Source organism: Ambystoma mexicanum, chromosome 1p, assembly GCF_040938575.1.
Source record: "Ambystoma mexicanum isolate Mex_15411 chromosome 1p, UKY_AmexF1_1, whole genome shotgun sequence".
Taxonomy (NCBI): domain Eukaryota; kingdom Metazoa; phylum Chordata; class Amphibia; order Caudata; family Ambystomatidae; genus Ambystoma; species Ambystoma mexicanum.
Window position 1 is genome coordinate 1,491,385,023 of NC_090921.1, and position 18,743 is coordinate 1,491,403,765.

Sequence of the window (18,743 nt, forward strand, 5' to 3'; positions counted from 1 at the left end):
GCACGCGATTGTGCGTGTTGGGCAAAAACTGGATGTCTTGCAGGGGCTGTAGCAGGTCAGGAAGGCAGGTGAGGCAGTCTCCCCAAGAGGGCAGGACAGACTTCAAGAGTTGGGAATAGCTCAGTAGCACAGGCTACCTCGATAAAAGTGAGTGGATGGATGCGCTAGGGGCCACCGGTAAGGGTTGCAAGTATTCACTGACCCAAGGTGCACTCCGGATCAAACTTCGGCAGTCGAGTCCACTTCAGTTGCAGGTTCAAATGCTGCAATCGTGTGGCTCTGCGGCTTTCAGCGGCTGAGTTCCAGTGATGATTTTGTGGCGGGACAGTGAAGATTTCTCCTGTCCTGGTGAAGGGATCAACTCGATTTCACTGCAGCTCGTCTCAGGGCAAAGACGGGCACAGCAGCAGTGCACCCACGAAGTTTGTCACCACGGCTGGGCGGCACAGTGACCGCATGCACTCGGGTTCAAGCGTACTCTCCTAATTCAGGACCTAGGGCGCCTAGGTGCACGAACCTCTGCTAGAGAGTGCCTTGGACCCAGTGTTTACCATCTCCCAAGTCTCAAGAGTCAACTAGAGATGGCAGCGGTTCTAGAGAAAAGGTCCTGTGCTATCTGGTCAGTTCACTGGTTTGCCCAGGAACACTTCCAAAAAGGCTCACTTGCAGGTTCAGGTGGAGGTGCCGTAAATAGTTGTTCCCACTATTCAAATGGGTCGAAGTGCCCTTGCAGACCTTCTAAGTTCGATCAGAGGCAGAAGGGTGCTGCGGGACAATAGCAGGCTCAGGGTGCCAAACCTTCCAGTGGGTCACCAGCGGTTCCTTGACTCGGCTTCTTAGTTTCAGGATGCTTATATCCTATCCTAGGTTCAGTGAAACTCAAGAGATCGACCTGCTATGGGTGTTTGGGCTCTTCTCTATCCAGAATCTCCTTTGCGCCAAGAGGACCCAATGGGAGATCTGCTCACATACAGCCATGCCAGACGTGGACCAATCAGGGACCACCGTGGTCCCAGTCAATCCCAGCACACCAGACTCTCTGGCACCCAGGATGCGTATTGGAACTAGACAGTCCAGCTCACATCCTGGAGGCACACACACAAGGCGTTTCCCAGGAGAATGCATGACCAAATAAGGACTGTCCTGGGTCTGCTCAACCTGGGGAAGGCAAAGGGACAAGATGGCCAAAGGACAGAACAAAGGACCTTGTTGAATAGCCATTTTTTGGCCATGCCACTATCCAGGGCCAAACGCGGTAAACGCAATATGGACCGAAAGAAAGGGTTAGAAATATATGAAAAATAACAGCTGCCACCAGCTCTATCAAAATCCTTTGATGGTGCCTAGGGCCTTAAAAACGAAAGGAAGACCCCAGCTCACTGTACTGAAAGGTACTTGGCGCACTGGTAAAATGTTGCAAAGAACTTGCAACAAACTGAAAGGCAAAGGGAAACAAAGTCTTCCAGTACTGACTGTCTTTAAAGGAGAGTTCCGGGACTTTTTTTTTATTGTCCCTACGGGTCGGCCATGTGTTTGTAAGCATAAATCGGTAGATCGTAGGAAACTTTCCTATGGACCTTACCCGACTTTTCGCCCCTTATCGCACTCGAAATCAGCCTCCATTTTGTGATAATCCTATCATTCCGCCGCATCGACCTGGCTCACCTGCCTTTGCGGCACTAAATCAAATCCCCCGCCCCTGAAACAGACTTTATCAAAACATTCATATTCCCCGCCTCTATCCGTGACGTGACTGTGCTGCGTAGGCAAACGCGCCCAGGCGTCTTCTACGCGACTCCACACAGACCCCGGAAATCAACACAGATCAGCTCACAATACAGCGCACCACAATTCGGAATATGAAACTGTACTTTGAAATCAAACCGCAAGATTGTAAATGTGGTAAAGTACATTTATTTGACATCAAATGTTTAGAGAATATTCAGCGATTTGCATTTTTATTTGCTCATGTTCCAAAAAGTTCGTATTGAGGAACGCGATGGTCCTTTGCTGTACACAGGGTCTTAGAGCATCTCACAATACAGCACCACAATTCGGAATGTGAAACCGTGGTTTAAAAGCAAACGGCAAGATTGTACATTTGGCAAAGTACGTTTATTGGACATCAAATGTTTAGAGAATATTCAGCGATTTGCATTTTTCTTTGCTCTCGATCCAAATTAGTTCGTCTTGAGGGAAGCGATGTTCGTGTGCAGTACACAGGGTGTTGGTTTACGATAAAAATAAGCTCTTCTGTCGCACTGATAATCGCATGGCTGTTCCAACAACGAGGCGCTAGGCCACCACAATGGTAGGTATGTTGCATCTAACCGTTAGTACCGCGTAAGGGCATACTTGTACTTGGCGATCGTCCCATAAAATGGTCAGGGTGGTAACGTTGTTCACGCGGAGAAGCAACTGGCGGCTGTAGAAGCCGTCCGCCGGTGTCTGGTACTCGTGACACAGACAGTAGTGAATGATGTACCTAAAAACATAAAAAATGAAATTAGTCTCACCATCAGATCCTTATTAAAATTATTCATTTCATAGCGAGGACAGCGCTACTGGGTGTACACAAGTGTTTAAAGGCGTGGCGAGGCATGGAGGGGGGGGGAGTGCAGGTGGAGAGTGGAAGGGCCCAGGACTGAGGTCGCAGACAGTGGACCAGTTGTAGCAGGGGAGAGGGAGAGAGAAAGCAGAAGCAAAGAGGAAGGTTTTGAGGTGCTTCAGTAAAAGCAGATGTTTCTCCTCAAGATAGTGCGCGGTAGAAAACAATATGCCACATAGAACGAACAAGTACAACTGAACCCGTCTTTAAAGCCACTGTATAGTAATGAAATTGCGGTATAAACTCATCAAAAGTTACTTACATTATATTTGCATTTTCCATTGTGTCTCTGTGTAGGGCAGACCCGAAACACCACTCCTTCTTTGCCGACGTTACTTCTTCTAATGAACGTGGCTCATCGTTTCGTTTCTGAAATTTTATTCATTATCTTTTCTTAGTCTTTCAGGATGGTCCCGGCCTGTCAAGGTCAAATCACAATAGAACCTTATATTGGGTCGTGGGCCGTTCCGCCACCCGAGCAAAACATCAAAGCAGCTGACCTTCACTTTGAGCGAGCACACATTTCTAGTTAGCTGCAGTTAGTTTTAGGGACATCTTGTCTGCGTGCCTTTTTTTTTATTGTCCCTATGGGTCGGCCATGTTTTTGCAATACGGAAACATTCTATAATTTTTGTAAAAATGATTTATATTACTGTTTGGTTTAATTGCAATGGGCCTGCAACATGAGGAGACTCGAGAGAACAGACAATCAAATTACAATCATTTAAACCGTGATGTGTATTTCTCAATGAGCTCTGCTTTAGGTGGACATGGAACAGAGGCAATGTTGGGTGGCAATGCAGTTGTCCCCTGCATAGGTTCGTTCACCACTCCATGTATGTGCCTATCGAGGACATCTACGATAAGTCTCTCAATAAACTCATATTGCATATCCTCAAACACTGGTTTGATCACCCATTGTTTACTTCTTTTAGTGAAGGCCTTATTGTAGCGAAGCGTCCCTAAAGTTCCGGTCGTCCTACTTTGTTGACGGCCAACATTATGGTTATGTGCCAAGACCGCTAAAAGAGTCCGATTTATCATGCCTTCCATGCCAAAATGCAATCTTTTGGGCCTGTACTTGAGGCACATATTGTGGAACACCTCCAAATCTCCTGTGTGGCAGAATTCCGTGAGTCCCCTCAAAGCTTTTGTTATAGTTTTATCAAATACAATCTTTTCAATGGCTTTGTGAGTGGGTGATGAAGGAATCAACCACTTCTTCTTCCGTGCCTCCTCTGTGGACAAATGGCCATGTTCACATTTGTGGAAATGCTCATTTGTCGACCATCGATGTACGTTGCTACAGTGCAACATTACTGACCGCCATTTTTCCAGTAGAATTTCCAACGACCCTTCACATGTTTTTGAGCTCCACCAAAGATGGTTGCTGATTGACTTGGACCACTGTGAAATACCTTGCAATTCTTTTTTTTTACCTGCAGCAGACAATTTTTTATTGATTGATTTTGCAAGATGCCAAACGTCAAATTGGTGATTTATATTTTTGTACTGTTCTCTCATTGTCTTGGCAATTGAAACGTGTCTGTCCGTGGCTATCAGGTCGATCACCATTCCCCGCGATTGTAGTTCTTGCAATGATGCTACAAAGCCAACTTTCTCCATGGCCACTGAGGATGTACTTTGTGACACCTGCACGACCACCGAACTCACAATTTTCTTACTTTCCATGTCCTGAAAGTGGTAGGTGCAGTACTTGGCTGAAAATCCTGGGCTGTCGCACTGTCCATCACCGGCTAGCCTGAAGCGTTTGCCCGCGAATGTACTTTCCATTGACATTTTTTCCATTCTCCAAGCTTCGCTGATGGCTGGAAATAGATAATCGGTTTGGTATTTGTAGAACTGACTTTTCGCAATGAAATGGATTCCCACAAACTGAAAGAAATACTGTAACTTTTTAAAACTTGAACCACTAAAAAGTGCGGCCGCTGCACAAAGTAGATTGCCTGCTGGCAGTTGCCCCAGCATGGGTTGTGCAGACCATGCGAACGGATGATATTGTGTACAGGTGGCATGTATTTTAAGGTTAGTGCCTCGAATTGCACGAGTCACATTAATCAATGGCTCCCCACATACTTCCCCACCAACCGAATGCCCACATTTCATCATCATAATAATATCCATCAAACAGCTATCGAATACAATGAATTTGGCCTCTTTCCTTATACTTTCACTCTGCATCCCAGCTGGTTCGGCCTGTAACGTTGAGGACATGTCACTCGCATGAAAGGTACAATCTCTGATATCGTCTTCCGCTATGCTGAGTGATATTGATGGTGTTTCATTGTCGTCCACGTCATTCTCTTCCATTGCAACATCTGTTCCTTGTCCGGAGATGGGAGAAAAAAACAATGTCTTCAACTTTCGCGCGCTCTTATTTTTTGCGGGTGTGGATTCTGTGAATTGATCTCCGACTGCATCCAAACTACCAGGAGGACATTCACTATCAATGGCTGGTGGTGGTATAGCTCCGTTGTCAATCACTTCATATTCTTCCCATTGGCACGATGCATCTCCAGTCTCAAGTCCCTGCCAAAAGGTTTGACAAGCAACATCTCTCGTTCGCTTCACTGTCTGTGTAGATTTAGTTCTTACACCCACTCGCAACTAGAGGACAGATTAGAAAAGGGATGTTCAGTTTAAACACAACTTACAGTATTGAACTATTGACAGTGAAAGACAACATAATATAGTGAACAGGACACTAACCTTCTTTTGCTTTCTTTTCTTTGAAACTTTCTTGCCTCGAACTTCAACATCTGGACGCTGTTGCTCCGACTCGTGTGTGCATGTCTCCACTTCCTCTCGCGCTGCAACGACTATATTTTCATGATAAGCACATCCATCACTCACTGAGGCTCCATCGACTCCCTGAAACATAGAACTTTCATTAGTATGTATAATAATATTGAAAACACAAAATGTACTTGGGGACCAATACCCATACGTACATCTCAATAGCAAAACACGAATGAACGCATTGTGTAGAACATTCAAACGACAATAGTTCACGCATTGTTGATCTAGTTAGATTGAACTGTCAAGATCCATACCTCGGGCTCCGCATAGACTTCCATTGATGATATTATTGAAGATGACGCTTCAGCAACTCCCTGAAACACAGTAATTGCATTAGTATGCTTTTCTATTTTGTTAAAAAGAACATAAACTTTGAGCAGGCGTCAACGGCTCATCTAAATAGACCTGCACAAATGATCAGTTGTCTAAAATAAATAATGGATATGTAAATATGATTCGATTTGCTCGATCGTTGGAAGTGTCACCACCCAGAGATCTGCATCAACTACTAGGGGTGATGTTCTTGTAGAAGAAGCTCCGTCATCTCCCTGAAACATAGTACTTGCGTTAATAAAGAAGGAAGTATAGCGGATGTAATCACGTCATATGATTTCGCTTGATCGAACTGTCAGTATCCATACCTCGAAATGCATAAGAACATCAAGGGACGATGTAACTGCGGTGCACACTTCTGCAAGCTGTTGCGCCGACCCGTAACTGCATGCTCCCCCTTCTACTTGGACTAATGCTCCATCGACTCCCTGAAACATAGGACTTTCATTAGTAATGAACACAATATTGAAAAAAGAAGACAAATAGGAGGGCGACGACAGAAGGACATATCAATGGCTAAAAACGAAAGAAACGTACCTCGAGCATCTGAGTGACATCTACGGTTGTCGTCAATGCGTTGGACTCCTCAGCATCTCCCTGAAAGACAGTACTTGCATTATTTTGGATAACAATAATTATAACTGAAAACAAAGACTAGAGGACGAGTACAAGGGTGTACCATTAGGTAAAATAATTACACGATCAATTAAAACTATTGATTTACATGCCTAAAACAAGTCAGTGTCAGAATAGCTAAGTAAGATTACCCGATAGGCGCTTGAAGTGGCTGATGACTGCAATAACGACACGGATGGAGAATCTTCCGCCTTCATATTGAGTGGATACATAAATGGGGAAATTATTGTTAGCTACTGCTACACACTACCGCAAGGCCGAGAACTAGATCCGTAAACTTGACTCACCAGTGGAGGCATGTGGACGAATAGAGTGGGAATAGCGGTTGAGAGCAATTTTCGCCTCGCTCGCGGTGTTTTCTTCTTTATTAGCAATGATGTGGAGTACATGTCTGGGCTAAAGTGCCTGCTGCAGATGCGGTATCGATCACCCCTCTTGTCCGCAAAGACTTCTAGGACTCTACTTTCTAGCTCAGAGGCTGGATATCCGCAATATCGGACCCATCCTCTTATCTGATCTATTGTCTTAGGGAAAACATGCATTATAGTACCTTCAGATTTGTTATGGGTCTTCGAAGGGCAACCGCCAATGGAACAGGCAGGCATTATGGAAAGTTCTGAAAAGTAAAGATCAACAATTCTCTATGAATACCAATGTGTTAAAACAGTAAATGACACATAAAAGGTTCAATGCAAGGTCCGTTTTGGTTCTTGGAACTATACACGTTATTCACATGCGGATAAGTATTTCAATAACTTTCAAAAAATAGAAAAAGTAATTTGACTAAACTCAGAACATGTGACTAGTTCCTTGCATGTACTGTCGTGAACGAAAAGAAAACATGGATGCAATTTGATGACTACTAGCAAATAGATATAAATTAAAAAATTGGACGCAAAATGATTATGGTACATGGACTTACCTTGACGAACAAACAGTTAGATGCAGGGATCAGAGTAGTTTCTTGTCGTAGAACAGGGAGCAGTTCACAGGTTGCAAACTGACGAGTTTGCTCAAAGTGGTCACGGAAGTTCACAGAGACGAAGAGCAGATAACCAGCACCTTCACGGGTTGACTAGCAAAGCGCAAAGAAGTTCTCATTAGAAATATGAGGTGGGTTATAAAGAATTCGAACCAGGGGTGTGTTTGTGAATGAATGACGTGTATATGTCGTGGCATTATGTGGATTGCAGGGGGCCGTCCAGCGTGAGGGGGATGCTTGGCAGGAGACACGGGGTCTGGAGGTAGACATGGGAACAACAAACCCATGCTCTATAGACCACTTTGAAGTGTACATGGTCTTTGGCACCTCTTGGCCTTTATCGCTCCCTGACAGCTCCACTTGCCAGCAGCTCAAGTACCCCGGTGCGAACTGCCTTTGATAGGGCGGGGGGTGGATCGGGGCGGTGGTCGTGCAGACAAGACACAGGAAGACTCGTGAATGGAGACACACTTATGTGGATTGCAGGGGGCCGTCCAGCGTGAGGGGGATGCTTGGCAGGAGACACGGGGTCTGGAGGTAGACATGGGAACAACAAACCCATGCTCTATAGACCACTTTGAAGTGTACATGGTCTTTGGCACCTCTTGGCCTTTATCGCTCCCTGACAGCTCCACTTGCCAGCAGCTCAAGTACCCCGGTGCGAACTGCCTTTGATAGGGCGGGGGGTGGATCGGGGCGGTGGTCGTGCAGACAAGACACAGGAAGACTCGTGAATGGAGACACACTTATGTGGATTGCAGGGGGCCGTCCAGCGTGAGGGGGATGCTTGGCAGGAGACACGGGGTCTGGAGGTAGACATGGGAACAACAAACCCATGCTCTATAGACCACTTTGAAGTGTACATGGTCTTTGGCACCTCTTGGCCTTTATCGCTCCCTGACAGCTCCACTTGCCAGCAGCTCAAGTACCCCGGTGCGAACTGCCTTTGATAGGGCGGGGGGTGGATCGGGGCGGTGGTCGTGCAGACAAGACACAGGAAGACTCGTGAATGGAGACACACTTATGTGGATTGCAGGGGGCCGTCCAGCGTGAGGGGGATGCTTGGCAGGAGACACGGGGTCTGGAGGTAGACATGGGAACAACAAACCCATGCTCTATAGACCACTTTGAAGTGTACATGGTCTTTGGCACCTCTTGGCCTTTATCGCTCCCTGACAGCTCCACTTGCCAGCAGCTCAAGTACCCCGGTGCGAACTGCCTTTGATAGGGCGGGGGGTGGATCGGGGCGGTGGTCGTGCAGACAAGACCCGTTTGCCGCAGGGCCTCACCAAGGAGAGGCCATCTAACTGAATGTAAGAGGATGGCTGCAGGATCTACTACATGGAAGGCAGGGGGGTGAGTTTATAAATACCTCACCCTCCCAGGAGAATATACACTAGATTCATTTAAAAAATCAAAACAACCATTGTTAAAATATATGTTGGGCTTTATTTTAGATTTTAATTAAACATAAATAATAAACATTACACATTGTAAAGTTGAGGTTGCAGCACATCGAGGGAAAATCCGCGGTATTGTCCACTGTCACTGGGGAAATGTTGTCTAATGGCAAGTACCGCACAGGCAGGTATTACTCTCCGAACGCGGTGTCCGAGCCTCCCGTGAAGCCACCAAGTGAAGCAACGATAGGCCACCAGCCTGTACCACCTGTGAAAAAAAAAGATGCAAACTGTATTAAACTGACCAAACTTTCTTATCAATGTCGATTCAGGTAACACATGTCATTTTTCTTAGAAAAAAATTATATCTAGAAAATGCACTATATGGAACCAATTTACATGCGTTCCAATGATATGTAAATGTAATTTTATATGTGGGAGACGACCATGAAATAGTGGTGGCATCACTGACATCACAAACAGAGTATACTTACTCGTTACTCGGATTACGCGGACGAACAGTGCCACGAAGTTCGTGCATAAGCACCATCATCATCCTCAACACTGTCCGTGAGAGGCAGGCTTCCCTGAACTCTGGCAGCTCGGTGATGCATTGCGGACTTTGCTCGCCTTCCTGCTGACTTTGCTCGCTTTCCGAAATGTAGGCCAAGCACCCGGAATTTTCACGGCAGCAGCAGTTCTCCTCCTCAGTTGGCATTAGCTCGCACCGATTGCACGTGCACCAGGTGGAGACGCCGTCCATGCGACATGGTCCAGGCTCTTCATCCGTTGACTGGTCCTCCCAACTGCCGTCCGAATCCCCATCGTTTTCGCGTGCTTGCCTTTCCAGTAGTTCTTCCTCGGTGTACTCGGGCTCGTACATATACGGCATTATTGTGGCCATTGTGCGGTAAAGATAGTAAAATAATTTATAGCGGTGGTACTGGTATCTGTTCACACGGGCTACAAGCGGCGAAGGTAGCTGACCAGAGCACTGAAACGAGTCACAGAATACTCAAAGTAACACAGAGAGAGGAATGGAATCGAAAATCTGCTGCTGTATGTTGTGAAACGGTCTGTTTATACTTATTGGGGAAAGAGGCGTCCTGCCATTTCCATGGCAACACGTCAATAGCTGAGGCGCAGCGATTGTTGACACGAGACGTGCTTGAAATGGGCAGTACGCGTCTGCTGATGTCAGGCTCAGGGGCGGGGGATTTGATTTAGTGCCGCAAAGGCAGGTGAGCCAGGTCGATGCGGCGGAATGATAGGATTATCACAAAATGGAGGCTGATTTCGAGTGCGATAAGGGGCGAAAAGTCGGGTAAGGTCCATAGGAAAGTTTCCTACGATCTACCGATTTATGCTTACAAACACATGGCCGACCCGTAGGGACAATAAAAAAAAAGTCCCGGAACTCTCCTTTAAGGGCATGTCATTTTCCCCATAACAAAGTGAGCGAAAACCCAGCGGAGTGCAGTAGAAGGCTGTGCTCCACTGGCAAAAGTCAGGCTAGGATGGTCAGACAACAGCAAAAAGTTGGGGGTTCACAACAGGAGGGAAAATTACACATACATGGAAATCTTTCCTAACAGCGCTGCTTCTGAGTTTGGGCATACTGGAGCTGTGCTGATTTGATGTCTGCTGATTTTGAGCTTGTCCACGCTAGAGATGTGCTGATTTGGTTGTTTTAATTTGATTTAGACTCGAACCTCTGCGGTCCATGCACCTGGACCAGGGTTGATGAAGGGCGGTGCAGAGTAAAAGAACCAACAGTAAAACTACTTAACACCCAGAGATCACTTTAAAACCAACTAACCAGCCCACTTCTCCTTTCCACACCCTCACACCACTCACATACTACACATGTCCAGAGAGCTAGTGAAACAACCCACCAAAAACATGCAAACCACACACCCATCTATAATCATACTACAAACCCAATACCTACAGACAACAAACAACTCCAACACTGGAAGCCACCCATAAGGACACATCAAACCGAGTGCAGATTTCAAAGCACACGTAGAAAGCTCACACGCAAAGATGCAAGTCTCTCCTGGTTCTGCATGCATCAACAGATGAGCACAACCTCTATCCTATCCCCCCCCCTCACTTACAAACCCACCATCTTTTCTTGCAGAGCCACTAGAGCGCCTGGAGACCAAGCATATGGCAGCAGTGCATGGTATAAATCAACATAACATCTGTCTGAGGATCTTGAGAAGCAGTGAAATGTGTTATAAGGCATAGAAAACTTTAAATGTTTTAAATATTTGGTGAACATAACATTTTTCAGGATGTCTTGTGTCGAAACTAAGAAGCAGCAGGGTTAGGTGGCCGTTTTCCATTCATTTAGCAGTCCTGGAAGCCCTGCTGGTGGAAAAACGGCCACAGGAAACAATGGAAAGTGACGTGTTTTTTGGAAAGTGACGTGCTTTTTGACAGCTTTACTACCGGCATGGCGTCCAGTGCTGACACAGTTCTGGGTGGAACGTCGGCCCTCTAGTTCTTTATTAGAAATCTGTGGGGGGCGGGGCACATTGGCTTTGAAGTCTTTCGAATGGCGGTTTGATGTTGACATACCTCACTGCCACATGTTTTCCGCAGTGTAACTAGATTTCAACACCTGTGTCCTTCCGCTCTTCTGCCTGTTGCCGCAGCTTGGTATGAATAAACTATAGGGGCTAGCCTAAGTATAAGTAGCCAAATCCATAATTCAACTTACTTCCCAGCGAAAGAAAACAATATTATTCTTATGAGGGGGCGGAGAGACGAATCTAGCTGTCAAGGAAACAGAGGAAGGACTTCCGTAGCCCACACTGCTTATATGTAACCCAACATGAAAGAAAATCTTAGCCATTGTAATTGACAACATTGTCGATATTCATAATTTAAAAAGTAGCATTTTAGATATTAGCATAATAAGCAGTTTTAATTGCAAATATTATATGCGGATCTAATAATCGGATATACGATTTTTGAAAATGCAGTCGAATGAAATTTGTATTGTTCCACTGATCAGGCGGAAATACGTGGTATATTGCCTTTTAACGAGATTTTCCAGCGCTATTTGGTAAACTTCATGTATTCTACATAGCTTCCCTTTCTACAAAGTCTGAGGTTTTTCCCGTTGCCGTTCTGTTTTGTTTCCTTTGACAGTGTTTCCACCAATGGTTGGGTGGGAAATTGAAAAGGGGCGTGTCTGGGTTTCCAGAGAGTTCGGCAAGAATCAAACGTTAGATCCGCTACACAGGTGAGAAGATCACAGAGACGGGTGAAGATTAAAAGACGACTGCTCACGGTGTGGAAGAGGAGTATAGGTAAGGGGCAATATTGCCCCCACCTTTTAGTGTTCCCGCTGTCCAGGGATACAGGAAATTGATTCAGCCACCGTTAGGAATGTGCAATGGTTGCAGGGGAGGTTCCAGCTGCACTGCCTCCTCTGCTCAAATGGGAGGGGGAGTAGTGGGCAGGGAAGCGCTACGGGTTGTTACTGCTGTGAACACAAAATATCCGTAGGAGCTTGGGCAATCATGGATTCGCGTAAAGGAGGGGGTGGGAGCATTACAGGGTAAACGTGATGATTACCGGGCCGAATGCATACAAAATCGTTTAAAAGTGAATACTGTTTATTTTTCTATTTGTAAGTATTTTTTTTTTTTTTTAATAGGGTTGACAGAGCACATCCTCATCGATACATCCAATGTATGTGTCAATTTACATCTAACGGCGTTACATGCATGTGAAAATATCCTCTATAAAACATCAACAACACGATAATCTCGCCAGCATTTTAGCTCGCCATTGAAATAATGTCTAGGTGCACATCAGCCCAGTAGTGAATTTATTTGCTGCATTGTATATTTTTGTAGTATTACTAAAGGTTTCCCAAACCTTTAACACTCCACACAAAATGGTTAACAGCATAGAAACCTTATAAAAAACCATAACTAAGAGCGATTCCTTTTTTTTTGTTTTCACAGATAGTGCTTTTTTAAAAATCCGAGTACGGCCATTGTTGGAGACTCGCGCTTTCCAACCATCATTTTGTTGATTTTATATTTTTCAAATTCTGCACGTTTTTCATACATTTCCCAATTACTTTTCTTAAAACATCAAGATTTCTGCACTGAACTTAAACATGCCTGAACTTCATTATGATACGATACACTTTAGTTCGATGGTTAAAATCTAATTTTCCCTGCATTCTTGTGTTGTGGGTCCCAGGGCGTGCCAGGCCTTGCTTCAGAAAGACTCTACAGGGCAGGCCCTATGCCCCCAGTAATGCAGGCCCTCTGCACCCAGTACGGCGCTGGAAGAATGCACAGAGGCAGGAGTCTGGTTGCAAATAGCTGCCGAGCAGCACTTTTTTCTCTTCTTCTTTCAGACATATTTTATCCATCAGCACTGATTATTGGAGGCTTGAGCCTCGTTACTCCATCCTCGCGGGTTGAGTATGTAGTTGTGGGTTGGGTTTCTTAATGGTCTGTGTGGACTTGTCACATTAAGGCTGGTTTCACAAGGTATTTGCTTTGGTGGGCCGCAGGTAGCGGTCAAAAGGGTTTTCAGTGAGTCTTCTGATCCAGTCCTTAGCAGAAGTTCTTGCTCAGCTTTGCTAGATGTTCGTCCAGCATCTTGATGTCCAGTTCTCGAAGGTCATCTATCCTTGTGAAGAGTGGAGCTCCGGACGCTATCTGCAGGGCCTTGTCCTGGACTATCTGAAGACTCTTATCAGTGTCTCTCCTGGCAGGTCATCCATGCTGGAGAGGCAAACGTCGGGGTCGGTCTGATGATCGTCTTGTAGACATGATCTTTGTCCGGAGCATCATTGTTAAGACAGATTTCTGAACTCTGTCCTGGTGGCGCAGAAGTTCAGAAGGCCAACCTAATTACTTGGAACAGGGTAACCTCTGGACGATCCAGACCAATCAAGGTAGCGATCGCGGCGGTCAAGACTAGGTCTCAAGAGGGGTGAGGGTGACTGAAAGCCCGCAATGAGCACACAAAGCAAGAGCACTTACAAACTACTCCAAACAGGTGTTATATTAAAAATATATACACATTTATTTCAAGGCCTTTAAAACAATGACCGTAGCGAGAAAATCACAATATAACGATAGTAAACCAACACATACCATATCAACACAATATATATACAAATACGACAGTCGCAAGCGTTATATGCACGAAATGTGTAGTCCACCTGCAAGGGAAGGAAAACAGGCAGTGCGATACAATACTTTAGACTCAGTTCGCCTTCAGAGGCACCTAACTAGATGGAAGTCCGAGCCCTGCGAAGAGTGGAGCCTTGTGCTCAAAAGTACCTGCACACGCTGGTGCCAACGGGCAAAAGGAGAGTCTCTTCTAAGGAAATCAGGCAGTTCAGTGCACAAATGAAGGAGAACAAGTTCTGCGACTCAAGCGCAGCCTCCACAGTGGGCAGAAGCAGAGAGCGAGTACGGCAAAAGGGTGCTGTTTTACACAGCGGGGAAAAGCAATGGGCTCCTGCAGGAGGGCGACCAGATCCTAGCTAAACTACTCACCGGTCCCCGATGCAAGCAGACCCAGGCTTCTCCGCGTCAGTTTCAGCAGCTGGCAGGTTCAGAAGAGCAGGGAACGCCTCGTCGTCGTGTTGAGTAAAAAGACGTCCCAATCGAAGAAACCTGCACAGTTTTGTCACCACAGCAGGGCAACGGAGCGGCCGTGTGTATCTGAGCCAAATGTACACTACTCACTTCCGACCTGGGAACGCCAAGTGTACCAAGCGTGTGAGAGTGACAAGGACTCGAAATACTACACAACCTGGCGGCGGTTACAGAGCAAGACTCCTGTGTAAGCTGGTCAGTCAACTGGATGGCCCAGAGACGCTTCCGAAGGCTTACTGGCAGGAGATGGTGAAGATGCCGAGAATAGCTGTTCCTGCTATTCCAAGGGTCGAAGTACCAGTACAGGCCTTCTGGTTCGATCAAAGGTGAAAAGGTTTTCACAAGGCGACAGCAGTGCAGAGGAGAAGTCCTTCAGCGGGTCACCAGCGATTCCTCGGTTCAGCCTCTTGGTTGCAGGATACTTGGCTCCTGTATTCCTTCGTTCGTGAGAACTCAGGAGATCGACATGGTAGTGGTGTTTCCAGCCCCCTCTTATCCACGGTTCCCTTCGCGCCAAAACGGAGGGGACCCAATGGGAGATCTGCTCATCAACACTCGCACCATTCGTGGACCAATCACGGACCACGGTGGTCCCAGGCATTCACACCACCCTAGACTCTCTGACACCCAGGATGTGTATTAGGACGAGACATCCCAGCCCACATCCTGGAGGCACACAAAAGACATGTAGAAGCCTGCGAAAGCATCCATGTTTCGCGGGAAAGTACATGCCCAAATAAGGAAGGCCCCGGGTCGGCTCGACCTGGGGAAGGTGAAGGGAGCAAGACGGTCAGCGGACAGGACAAAGGAGCCTCGTGGTCTGGCCATTTTGGGAGCCAGGCCACCATTTTGGGTGAAGCGCAGAAAACGCGCTTAGAACGCCAAAAGGAGCTCAAAATACAAAGAAACGATCGCTTCCACCATTCCCGTCCCTGAATCACTTGCACCGATCAAATACAATCCTAAACGAGTGTCTAGGGCCTGTAGAAGGCTAGAGACCCAAGAGAGCTGTAACTTAGCTTACAGTGCCCTCTTGTGTCATGTTGCACGAAAGCCGCAACATGATAAAAGAAACTACGGGAAACGGCGTTCCCCGGTACTGACTGTCTTAAGGGCATGTCAGTTTCCCCGTAAGAAAAGGAGCGAAAGCCCAGAGGAGTGCGGCAGAATGCTGCACTTCTCTGGCAAAGTCAAGAACAAGGTGAAAAACAACAGCAAAAAGTTTAGGGGTTGCCACATGGAAGGAAAATTACCTACAATTACGAAATCTTTCCTAACAATCATGGACTTGGACTTCAGGAGTGTGTACAGTTCAGCCATCGACTGCCGAGCTAAAAGCTGCTTGGCCGTTTATTGAGGGAGTCGCATGTGGCACAAGCCCTCGACACAGGCTTTTGTCACAACTTCCCATGCCAAAGGTATAAAATAAAACAGTGTCCGGTTAAAGGTGCGAATACAAAAGGTTCGACTGCAATAGGATCGGGTCAATAGGACCGAAAACAAAAGGTTTGATATTTTTATTTATTTTTTAATTTATATATATTTTTTGGGGGTTTCCGTCTAGATAAAAAAGTGTTTTTTACCACAAAAACGGGGTTTTTTGGGGGACCCCCCCCCCCCAATAAAAAAAATGTTTTCGAACCTTTTGTTTTCGGTCCTTTTATTGTATTTCAAACATTTTGATTCAAACCTATAACCAATAAAATGACAATATATTCATAACAATAAAGCAAAATGACATGCATCCAAAATTGCTATATCTTACATTCAATCCGTGGGGACATTGGACATTTCCCAGGGGAAACTTGATTAGTCCAGTGGAGTTGGTGCAACAATGGCATACACATTTACTGGATCCATCTTATGTGCAGATCCTTAGCAGGATCACAGTTTCAGACATGTATATCATCAGAGTCCACTTTAAGCATATAGGAACATTAAGGATGACAGTTCCACGCAAACATACTTCCTCACGGACACCAGGGAGACTACATCCATCAGGAGTGGGCCCATTTAAAACATTAGGGCCCATACATTTTGCGAGGACGGACACCTCCACGTGCAGGCAAAGCTGCACCAGGGGGCCACATCTGTGTGGGGCGCCAAAGCGCCAGTGGTAATTGTCCGTTGTTTGGGCACCAGTGTGCACGGCACCTATGAATTAATGGTTGCCCTCATTGGTGCTGCAGGTTCAGCTCTGTTGGGGATGGCTTATGGCGACGCCGACAGATCCTTGATGGCTATCTGTCCCCAAAGGCTGCAGGGCCTCAAGCTGCACTGCTAGCCTTATCTTATTACCTGCTCTGACAGCGGAGGTGGAAATCTGCTGCTCTCTGCCCCACCACAGCTAGGTACATGGCTACTTTCCTCAGCGCGGCTGTACAGCTACATTTCTACCCTCAGACGGGAGTCTCTCTTCTCTGGCCTCACACCGGCAGTGGATGCTTCTCCAACTCTTTCTCCCCCAGGCAGGAACAGATCACGTTAATGAAGCAGTCTTTGCTGTGCCTCCCTCCAGCTTCCCCCAAGCGGGAGTCAAATCTGCATTGACGCAGCTGCAGCAGGCCGCGCAACTCCCTCTCCCCCACCCCCAGGCGGGAGCACCACTTTCCCAAACGCGGCGGTTGTAGAGACCGGGCTGCAGTCTCACTCCATCAAGTGGGAGTTGAGCCAAATTGATGTGGCTGAGGCTATGTCTTGTCTCCCCCAGTCGGGAGGTTTACAGAGGGTGGGAGTGCAGACAGGGCACTGGTCTTGGCCACGCCCCATCAGGGATACCCCAGACAGGAGCCCGCTTAGGCAGAGGTCCGGGCCGTGCCACCTGCATGTTCCCCCAGGCAGAAGTGTGTCTTGGCTGCGGGCAGGCTGCACCAGCTATCCTGGCCACCATACCAGCCTTCATTGGCTCCCCCTTGCGGGAGCGGATCACATGTGTGCACCAGGGAGGCTGGCATCCGGGAGCGCTCGTGGGCCCTGGATGCTGCTCTAGCTCCAGTTGGAGCGAGCTCCAGTGTCCAGGCAGGGAGCAAGGCTGTGTACACTTGGCCTTTGCAAACTCCTGTGGGGAGCAAGCTTCGCCATGCAGAAAGCATGGCAGGGTTCAGCACAAAACCCTTTTGTGTTTGGGGATCAGTGGGGCACCACTTCCCCTCCTCGTCACCAGTTATGGAGTCCGTGGGTGCCTGGCCTCGCTTCAGAAGGGCTGTGCAGCATAGGCCCTCTGGCCTTAGTATGGTGCTGGCGCAGCGCTCCAAAACAGTCATCTGTCCTATGGGAGACTCTGTCGAGTAAGACTTTAATTGTGTTCTGTTTATTTTATTGAAATAATATATAAATGCATAGTCCATGTGATTGCACCTATTCTTAACAGGAATGATTCCAAGGCCAGTTGGAGGCACTTGGAGTAATGCAGAGGAAAAGGCAGGGTGAGCAAGTAGGGAGCCGTCAACAGTAAGTGATAAAATGTGTATTTTTCAGCCCCCAAAAATCACGTTCGCACGCTAACATATCATCATACTATATGTAGTATACTTCTATATCATACTTATATAGTATATACTATACTATATAAGACAAGATATATGTTTATCCGAAGCAGTACTGCGCGCTTTGCCTGTTATCACCACTTGAGGGAGCTGCTGCCTTGCGCATACAAAAATAAGACTTCAGGTTCATCTTCCAGGTGAACTAAATGTGTATTTCTACAAGGGATACCACTTACTGCATACTTCAAGTTGCATACACAAAGAAAATATATATACATCCAAAAAAAAATATGAACAAATTAATTTCATTAAACACTATTTCTCTAACAAAATACCCATTTTTTCAATGTACTTCTGTATTATATAATTATTCATTGTAAAATTTCTTGGTGTGTATCCGATAATATTCTTCATGTATGTTTTAAACTTTATTTGACTTCAATTTACTTTATGATCTTGTCTACTTCGAATCATGCTGCATGTGAATTGACAACCTTTAACATTATATATTTTTGAGTCCAAAACCTGTAAGTGGAATCCAAGACAATGAGGAGCAGATAAAATTGGCTGCTTGTACAATGTTGAATTTTCAATGGATTCTGTGAGATGTTGTGTAAAGTTAGTGCTCCTCCACGTAAAAGGAGCAAGGTACTTTACATATTTTATTTTTCGATTAACATGGATTGCATTAAAATACACAACATAATATATTTACACTCTGAAAATGTCTTCCTTTAAGCACATTAACCCATATAAGGGTGGAATTGGACCAGAATTACCAGGTTGAATATTTATTATATTTTTTATTTTTGTTTACTTTTCTTTTTTATC

The 18,743-nt window shown here is 46.1% G+C and overlaps 1 protein-coding gene across 6 annotated transcripts in view; it reads left to right on the forward strand.

Annotated features, from left to right (window-relative positions):
• Positions 1–11,922: 11,922 nt before the first annotated feature.
• LOC138456334 (dnaJ homolog subfamily A member 1-like) overlaps positions 11,923–18,743 on the forward strand; it is a 972,900-nt gene continuing 966,079 nt past the window's right edge. For 2 of the 6 annotated variants that reach the window (XM_069607169.1, XM_069607172.1), the window contains exon 1: positions 11,992–12,102. The gene's annotated coding sequence lies outside the window, so the exon portion shown is untranslated. Of the gene's footprint in view, positions 12,103–18,743 lie in introns of all 6 variants that reach the window. The other 4 variants (XM_069607170.1, XM_069607171.1, XM_069607168.1 and 1 more) reach the window with 4 other exon arrangements.